The sequence below is a fragment of the Cygnus atratus genome, chromosome Z (genome assembly GCF_013377495.2).
Source record: "Cygnus atratus isolate AKBS03 ecotype Queensland, Australia chromosome Z, CAtr_DNAZoo_HiC_assembly, whole genome shotgun sequence".
NCBI lineage: Eukaryota > Metazoa > Chordata > Aves > Anseriformes > Anatidae > Cygnus > Cygnus atratus.
Window position 1 is genome coordinate 63,400,580 of NC_066396.1, and position 9,459 is coordinate 63,410,038.

A 9,459-nucleotide genomic window follows, 5' to 3' on the forward strand; every position below is an offset into this window, starting at 1 on the left:
GTAGGGCTATGTTTCCACCCCTGGGGCAGCCGATTCCAAGTATATTGGACTCCCCTACAAGTGAAAGGAAACTGTGGCCTGCACTCTGCTGCTAGAGGGATGGAGAAAAATGCATTAGCAATATCAATTGTGGCATACCACTTGGCTGCCTTTGATTCCAGTTCGTACTGGAGTTCTAGCATGTCCGGCACTGCAGCACTCAGTGGTGGCGTGACATCGTTCAGGCCACGATAGTCCACTGTTAGTCTCCTGTTGTGGTTTAGCCCGGCTGGCAGCCAAACACCACACAGCCGTTCGCTCACCCTCCCCCCTCCCTCTCCGGGATGGGGGAGAGAAACGGGAAAGTGAAGCCTGTGAGTTGAGATAACGACAGTTTATTAAGACAGGAAAAATAATAACAATAATAATAATAATAATAATAATAATAATAGTAATAATGTGTACAAAATAAGTGATGCACAATGCAATTGCTCACCACCCGTTGACCGATGCCCAGCCTATCCCCGAGCAGCCGGCCCCCCCTCCACCCCGGCTAGCCACCCCTATATATTGTTCAGCATGACGTCAGATGGTATGGAATACCCCTTTGGCCAGTTTGGGTCAGCTGTCCTGGGTCTGTCCCCTCCCAGCTCCTGCTGCACCCCCAGCCTGCTCGCTAGCAGGACAGAGCGAGAAGCTGAAAAGTCCTTGGCTTGGTGTAAGCATTGCTCTACAACAATTAAAACATCAGCATGTTATCAGCGCTCTTCTCATCCTAATCCAAAACATAGCACCCTGCCAGCTACTAGGAGGAAAATTAACTCTGTCCTACCTGAAACCAGGACATCTCCGCTCACCATTAGACTTTTGCACTGGCCATATGGGACTATTAAAAGGTGAATGAGTCTTGCTGATCACTCCTTGGCTCTCCAGTTGACGAATTAGCTCGTGGATGGGAATCAGGGAGTCTCGGTTGGTGCGATATTGCTGCCGGTGCACAGTTGTGGTAGCGATTGGCACTTGCTGTTCTTCAACCCTCAGCAACCCCACAACAGAAGGGTCCTCTGAGAGACCGGGCTAGGTAGACAACTGTTTAATGTCCTCTGTCTCTAAGGCAGCTATGCCAAAAGCCCAGCAGAACCCTTTTGGGTCCTTGAAATATCCTCTTCTAAGATAGTCTATGCCAAGGATGCACGGAGCATCCGGGCCAGTCACAATACGGTGCTTTTGCCACTCATTTCAGGTTAGACTCACTTCAGCCTCCAATACAGTTAACTGCTGGGATCCCCCTGTCACGCCAAAAATACAGATGGTCTCTGGCCCTTTATAGCTTGATGGCATTAGAGTACATTGTGCACCGGTGTCTACTAAAGCCTTATACTTCTGTGCGTCTGACGTGCCAGGCCATCGAATCCACACAGTCCAATAAACTCGGTTGTCCCTTTCCTCCCCCTGGTTGGAGGCAGGGCCCCTCTAGTCCTGGTCAGAATCTTCGTTTCTGTGTTTAAAGGACTGCCTGCTGGAAGTTGGAGCAGCAAACTTTTCAGAGAACCCCTTTCTCCTGATTGTTTTCTTTTGCAACTCACGTACCCGTGCCTCTAGGGTCTCAGTAGATTTTCCATCCCATTTTCTCATGTCCTCTCCATGGTCACGTAGGTAAAACCACAGGGTGGCGCGGGGTGTGTACCCACCATATTGTCTTCTTTGCACGGATGAACGTTTACCTCTAATAGCCGAGACACTGGTTTGTACAGGTGGGGAAGAAAATAAACTCTCTTTAAGTTGGTGAACCTCTTCAAAAAGTTTCTCCAAAGTATTCTCTTTTAGTTGGTGGCCACTGGTTCGTTCAGGTGGGGGGGAAGATAAATTCTCTTTAAGTTGGTGGAACTCTTCAGAGAGTTTCTCCACAGCCGAGACGCAGGCCTGTAGGGAAGAGGAGAGACTTTCTTCGTACTGCCAGAGTTGTTTAGCCACTTCATCCACTGTGGGTTCGTCATCATCTTTCCAGGTTATTATTGCCAATGAGCTGACATATGATGATGGTGCATTCCGTACAAACTTCCGCCACATGGGTCGGGTACACTAGACTTCATCTGGATCTGTGGATATTTGTGCGTCGTCTAGGTCCTTATAAATTACTTCCCGTACGGCTAATTCCCTCAGGTACTGAATTCCCTTCTCCATGGTGGTCCATTTGCCTGGTAGACATACAAGTTCTTCCTTGAAGGGATACCTTTCCTTCACAGCTGACAGGAGACGCCTCCAGAGGCTGTGAGATCGTGCTCCATCTCCAATTGCTTTGTCAATGCTTGCATCTCTAGCAAGGGATCCCAGCCGCCTGGCTTCCCTGCCCTCTAATTCCACACCATTGGCTCCAGTGTCCCAGCACCGGAGCAGCCAGGTGACAAGCTGTTCACCTATACAGCGACCAAAATCTTTTCGCACATCTCGTAGCTCATGCTGGTATAGGGTTCGGGTAGTTACTGTTGATTTTTCAACATCCTCATCCTCATCTTCATCCTCCTGCACATTTGATGGCCCAGTCTCGTCTTCTCCATACCTAGACCTAGCAGAAGACTGTCTGCGTTCTAAACGACCTGAGTCTCTATACCATTTTTTCACCTTGTCTACAGGGGCAACTTGCACTGCTACAGCTCAATTCTCTGACCCAGCCACAGGGTCTGCCACAGCGGTTGGAATACCCTCTGCAGGGGCAACTTGCACTGCTACGGCTCGTTTCTCTGACCCAGCCACAGGGTCTGCCACAGCGGTTGGAATACCCTCTGCAGGGGCAACTTGCACTGCTACGGCTCGTTTCTCTGACCCAGCCACAGGGTTTGCCACAGGGGTTGGAATACCCTCTGCAGGGGCAACTTGCACTGCTACGGCTGGTTTCTCTGACCCAGCCACAGGAGTGGGAGCAGCTGCAGGAGCTGGAGCAGCTGCAGGGGCTGGAGTGGCTGCAGGAGCTGGAACTGGAACGGCTGTGGGAGCTGGAACTGGAACGGCTGCAGGAGCTGGAGCTGGAACGGCTGCGGGAGCTGGAGCTGGAACGGCTGCAGGAGCTGGAGCTGGAATGGCTGTGGGAGCTGGAGCTGGAACGGCCGCAGGGTCTGTCACTAGGTTGACAGTAGCATCAATTGCAGCTCAATAGGCACAAGCCAGACCCCAGCACGCCACAGTGATTTGTGTCACTTTGGAACTGCCAGAGTCATGACACCTTTTTTTCAAGCATTCTACCAGTTTTTTAGGATTTTGCAGTTGTTCAGGGGTGAATGTCCAAAACACTGGAGGTGCCCACTGCTCTAGAAACCTGCCCATATCCTCCCACACTCCCTGCCACTCGCAACTATCCCGCCTCAAGACAGATCTCCGGATGAGATTCCTAAGTAGTTGTTTAACCTTAAACAAAACCTGAAGCGCATTCAGGAGACATAACAACAAGAACGTGCTGGTCTGAGTATCCCAAGGATATTCAACATCTTGGAGAGCTACCGTAACTAGCTCGGGGGATAAGAGGGTGGTGAAGGAGGAAGGGAGAGTGAACAGGTAGGAAAAAATATCTTCCCCTGTCCCCTCCACAGATTGGCTGCCTGATGAAAAAAGGCAATAGGTGTAATTGCTAATAGTTTCTGAGACATGGTTTCCGAAGTATAGAGTTGACGACAGTGCTGAGTACAAATACCAGGTTAGAGTCATGATCAGAAATCTCATCATTTCATAAGCCATCGTTACACCACACAGTACCATAACAATCTTAAACCAGGGCCCGGAAAGGATAAACAGCACGACAGGGAGCACATACAGAAAGTAACTTGCTATAAAACTCAATTTGGGAAACAGGCACAACAGACTTGAGATTAAGGCAATCAACATTGTGACTAGCAACTATTAAGCAGGTCGAATACTTATACCAATTTTAGTTTAACGCACTCTGGTCAAATCTGTCGATATCTCAACCCTTCTGGCCCCACGTTGGGTGCCAAATGGACTGTTGTGGTTTAGCCCGGCTGGCAGCTAAACACCACACAGCCGTTCGCTCACCCTCCCCCCTCCCTCTCTGGGATGGGGAAGAGAAACGGGAAAGTGAAGCCTGTGAGTTGAGATAAAGACAGTTTATTAAGACAGGAAAATAACAACAACAACAACAACAACAACAACAACAATAATAATAATAATAATAATAGTATTAATAATAATAATGTATACGAAGCAAGTGATGCACAATGCAATTGCTCACCACCCGTTGACCGATGCCCAGCCTATCCCCGAGCAGCCGGCCCCCCCTCCACCCCGGCTAGCCACCCCTATATATTGTTCAGCATGATGTCAGATGGTATGGAATACCCCTTTGGCCAGTCTGGGTCAGCTGTCCTGGGTCTGTCCCCTCCCAGCTCCTGCTGCACCCCCAGCCTGCTCGCTAGCAGGACAGAGCGAGAAGCTGAAAAGTCCTTGGCTTGGTGTAAGCACTGCTCTACAACAATTAAAACATCAGCATGTTATCAGCGCTCTTCTCATCCTAATCCAAAACATAGCACCCTGCCAGCTACTAGGAGGAAAATTAACTCTGTCCTACCTGAAACCAGGACATGTATATTCTTCAGATAATCCTTGTCTTTTAACAGCTCTCCTTAACTGTGAGAATTAAATGACATTTCCTTAATCTTTCCAACCTAATTTGCCATAGAGCTAAGCTGTAAACAGTAGCAGTTAATCTGAAATTTTTAGCTAGGATTTCAAAGAATAGGTTTATGAATGTTTTTAAAATAACCTTTGATACTGGACATAGAAACTTAATGTTTCCTATTCTCCTTCTGGTGTTGTAAATCAAGTAAAATCTTTCTGCAAACTGCTTAGTGTATAAAAATATTTTTTCCAGCGTGCATCCATTTGTTGGTGTAATATTTTTGAAATGAACAAGGGAGTGAAACTTTGTTTTACTTAAACTTTCAGGAAAGTAATTAATATAACCTGGTGAGCTTTTAATAAATACATGTACTTAGAGCAAACAATGGTAAAAATTTTAAAATATAATTTGTGATAGTGTGGTATTTCTGGTCTTTTCTTCTCAAATCCCTTCCAACATAACCACATCAAACTACAAGTCTTCCTTGAGTGGCTTCTTAGCCTGAAGATTTTTGAGTAAGTTCTTTGGTTTAGCTTGGTTTTGCAATCTAATCACTATTGCGTATAGATGAATTCACCACTGAGCATTAATGACATGTTAGAACAAAGTGTGAAAAAAGTTAAAGGAAATGACTGTTTTTAATAAACATAAATGATGTCTTCTCCTTCTCTAATTTTTAATTCAAAGATGCCTCCGCATGAATAGACTCAAAGACAGAGAAACACACAATAAGAGGTCTGCTTATATGGTCTGTTAAACACAAGATAGAGCTGTACTGCACAAGCCCTGCTTCTGTCATGACTAGAAAAGTAATAACATGTTTAGAAAAGAACATGCTTTAATGAAGATGCATCTGAAGCAGGGAAGGAAAGGAAATTCTTCCATCTAGGCTGTCATTGAAGACTGTCTGAACACAACCATGCTCATTTTCTGCAATCTGCAGGGATAAAAATAGTCAAATTCTAATTAATTTTACAAACTTACTGCAACCAGAAATTTCTCCTCCATTAGACTCTGTCCATTACATTCACTGACCTTCACTCTGCAAACATCCTCCCCCCCAAAAGACCTTCAGTGGGAATTCTGATTTATGTTTCTTTCATTAGAGTCAGATTTGAGATAACTTGCTCTCAGCTTTAATCTAGCTTCCTGGAAAAAGGGAGAAGCTTTTTGAGAAAGCAAGAGAGGGAGGGGAAAAGAGAGAATCTACTTAAAAATCAGTGACATATGAAACCCACCAACTGTTTCTAATTGTTGTGAAAGTGTGAGGTAACTCTAAAATCTGTATAAGGCACTCAGTCATGTACTATCCAATTTTGCATTGCATTTCAATAGAACCCAGAGAAGAAAAAATATTAATCTTCATTTAAAATGTTTATTGCTTATAGTATAAAAATACACATTTTTGTCTACAAATTAACTTCTGCTTGGTACCTTCCTTAAAACTTTTAAAATTAGTTAGACAGTAGAGAAAGTATAGTTTGGAAAACTGTGAGTCCAAGGAAGGCCTTCCTAAGAAGAGTGTAAAAGAAAGAACAGATGATAGTAATGGTATATCAGAAACTTCAAAAGTCTGTGCTGCAGCAAAGATGTTTCCTACTGTCTTTTTTCACTTGCCAGCAATTCCTTCTGTACCCCAGATGGAGTAACTGACATGAGCCTAAACACATTGGTAAATTGGGCAAACACTTTGAACAGTAGTTTGAAATCAAAGGAATAAAGGTGATTTAGATGAGAGGAATTATTCTTTCTTCCTGTCTGTTGCAAAGGACCAATGTGGGAAGAAGACTGAGTTGTTAAATGTAAGTATAGGCAAGGAAAAAATACGAATTTATTCAATTATCAGCTGTATGTAAAGCTTTCCATTGATGTTAATGAAACATCTTAACTGCTTAAATATAACTATCACAAGACTTGACAACTTCAATGTAATGCCTGGTGAGGAGGAATGAAGTGAAAGTGAATGAAGTTCATCATATATGCTTGATAAGCAAAGGAAGAAGAAAGAAGAGGTTGGCTCCCCTGGCTGAAGAGGTTTGGGTTAGAGGTTATTTAGGCAAGCTAGACACCCATATATCTATGGGGCCCAATGGGATGCACCCAAGGGTGCTGAGGGAACTGGTGGGCATTATTGCTAAGCCACTCTATCATCTTCAAAAGGTCATGGAGAACAGATGTGCCTGAGGACTGGAAGAAAGCCAACATTACTCCAGCGTTCCAGAAGGGTGTGCTGGGTCTGGCTGGGATGAAGTTAACTTTCCCTGCAGCAGACCATACAGTGCTTATGAGGAAGAACTTCTTTATGGTTCAGGTGACAGAGCACTGGAACAGGCTGCCAAGAGAGGATGTGGAATCTCCTTCTTTGGAGATATTCAAAACCAGCCTGGATGCGATCCAACGTAACATGCTCTATGTGACCCTGCTTGAGCAGGGAGGTTGGACCTCACTGCAAGTTCCTTCAAACCTCAACCATTCTGTGATTCTATGATTCTGTGAAAGCTAGAATAGGATGGGTTAAGGAAACACAGTATTTTCCATGTGTTTGTGAGCTATTCTTGGTCTGAAGACAGTGGTTTGTGTGTTCTGGGCCTGGGAGAAAGTAGTAAGATACTCAACATTTGGAGGAGCTGGGGTTTAACCTGTTTCCAGCCTGAAAAGCAACAGTTAAGGAATTGCACAAGAAGCAAGAAATCCAAAGGAGTTTCTAAAGTCAACATATGGGGAGATACCAAAGTGGAGTTAGGAGAAACAGAAATGTGGGATATATGTGGGAAAAGAAAATGTATTCCCTTTCTTCTCTCTCTGTCCTTCCCCACCACCAAGCTGAAAATGTCTTTCTGTCTGAGCATTGCGTGTAGCTACTAGAGTCCAGTGTCTTTTTCCGTAAACACAGATACTCTTCACTCAATAAATATCTCTTCCAATGCTGTTGTGGTTTAGCCCGGCTGGCAGCCAAACACCACACAGCCGTTCGCTCACCCTCCCCCCTCCCTCTCCGGGATGGGGGAGAGAAACGGGAAAGTGAAGCCTGTGAGTTGAGATAATGACAGTTTATTAAGACAGGAAAAATAATAGCAATAATAATAATAATAATAATAATAATAATAATAATAGTAATAATGTGTACAAAATAAGTGATGCACAATGCAATTGCTCACCACCCGTTGACCGATGCCCAGCCTATCCCCGAGCAGCCGCCCCCCCACCCCGGCTAGCCACCCCTATATATTGTTCAGCATGATGTCAGATGGTATGGAATACCCCTCTGGCCAGTTTGGGTCAGCTGTCCTGGGTCTGTCCCCTCCCAGCTCCTGCTGCACCCCCAGCCTGCTCGCTAGCAGGACAGAGCGAGAAGCTGAAAAGTCCTTGGCTTGGTGTAAGCATTGCTCTACAACAATTAAAACATCAGCATGTTATCAGCGCTCTTCTCATCCTAATCCAAAACATAGCACCCTGCCAGCTACTAGGAGGAAAATTAACTCTGTCCTACCTGAAACCAGGACAAATGCCATCATAAGATATTAGAGTGAAAAACAAGCTGATTTAATAAAAGCCATTTTTATTTATTTAGAAAGTTTAATTACCAAAAGGGTTGCTGAGAAATAGAGATGTTACATTTCATATAAAATCATAAAATCATTGCTAAAGAAATTACGAATCACCAATTTGAGATGAATAGAAAGCTTCTGTAGGTAACTAAGTCTTCTGAAGATTGCACTGACATTTGTGACAATATTGGAAAAACTGCTTAAACAATTTTTATTTTTATTTTTAAACCTGGTCAGTTACCTTTATTCGAATATAAAACATATCTTGCACTGTCTTGTGACCTCTGATCACAATGACAGTCAGAAGCAGGCATTAGTATTTCCTGTTGTGCTAAAATAGAACACCTCCTGTTAGAAAGGAAAAAGATAGCTATTATATCCGTGAAATAAAATTAAAAAAAAAAAAAAGCAGAGTACAAAAGTAGTAAAACCACCATTTTACTTCCTTATGACACAGTTTATGACAAAATGAGACCATGAAAAATATGCTCATCTATAAAATTAACTAAGTGTAATTAAATTGGGTAATGGGGCATTTATAATATGCCCTTTTCAAAAACAAACAAACAAAAAGATAGTTTATGCTTAAAATCATGTTTCTGCAAGGTATTTTGCCCATGGGATCACAAACGGGAGGACATACAGTCCATTTCCAACTCAGATATATTGTTAGACCTCTTCCATGATGAAAACAGGCATAAATAGTTGAATGTCTTTGAGCATTTCAAGAGAATTGTAGGGATTTCTTATGTAAGAATCATAGTTTTTGATTTGGAGATTGGCCTACGTTTTTGTAAGTCACTTATTTGGATTATTTAATACATGTGTGGATTGATTAGTCAAATTGTGAAAAATCTAAGTCCATCTGTACCTAATCAAAGAATCACTATATAACTGTGATTATAACAAGATGTTTTGATTTTAGTTCGAAATGGTGTATATCTTCAAAGTAATAGAGGGAATTTAGTTTCAAATACAGCTTTGTGTTGTTTCACAGGATTTTCTAAAGTCAGCTAGTTAAAACAATTATATTTTTACCTTAAGCCTGTTTCTTTCGAAAATCTAATTTTCTATACAAAGGTTAGTGAAGAATTTATGCATGCAATAATATCAGTATGATTTCTTAAGTTTGGTAACCTATGAAATTATCTTAGGAAGAACAAATATTCGTTAGTTGTAGTCATTAAAAATACAGTAAATTTTTGATATGCGTATATAAATAGTATTTCTTTATTTCTTTCTCCTTTCTTTCTTTCTTTCTTTCTTTCTTTCTTTCTTTCTTTCTTTCTTTCTTTCTTTCTTTCT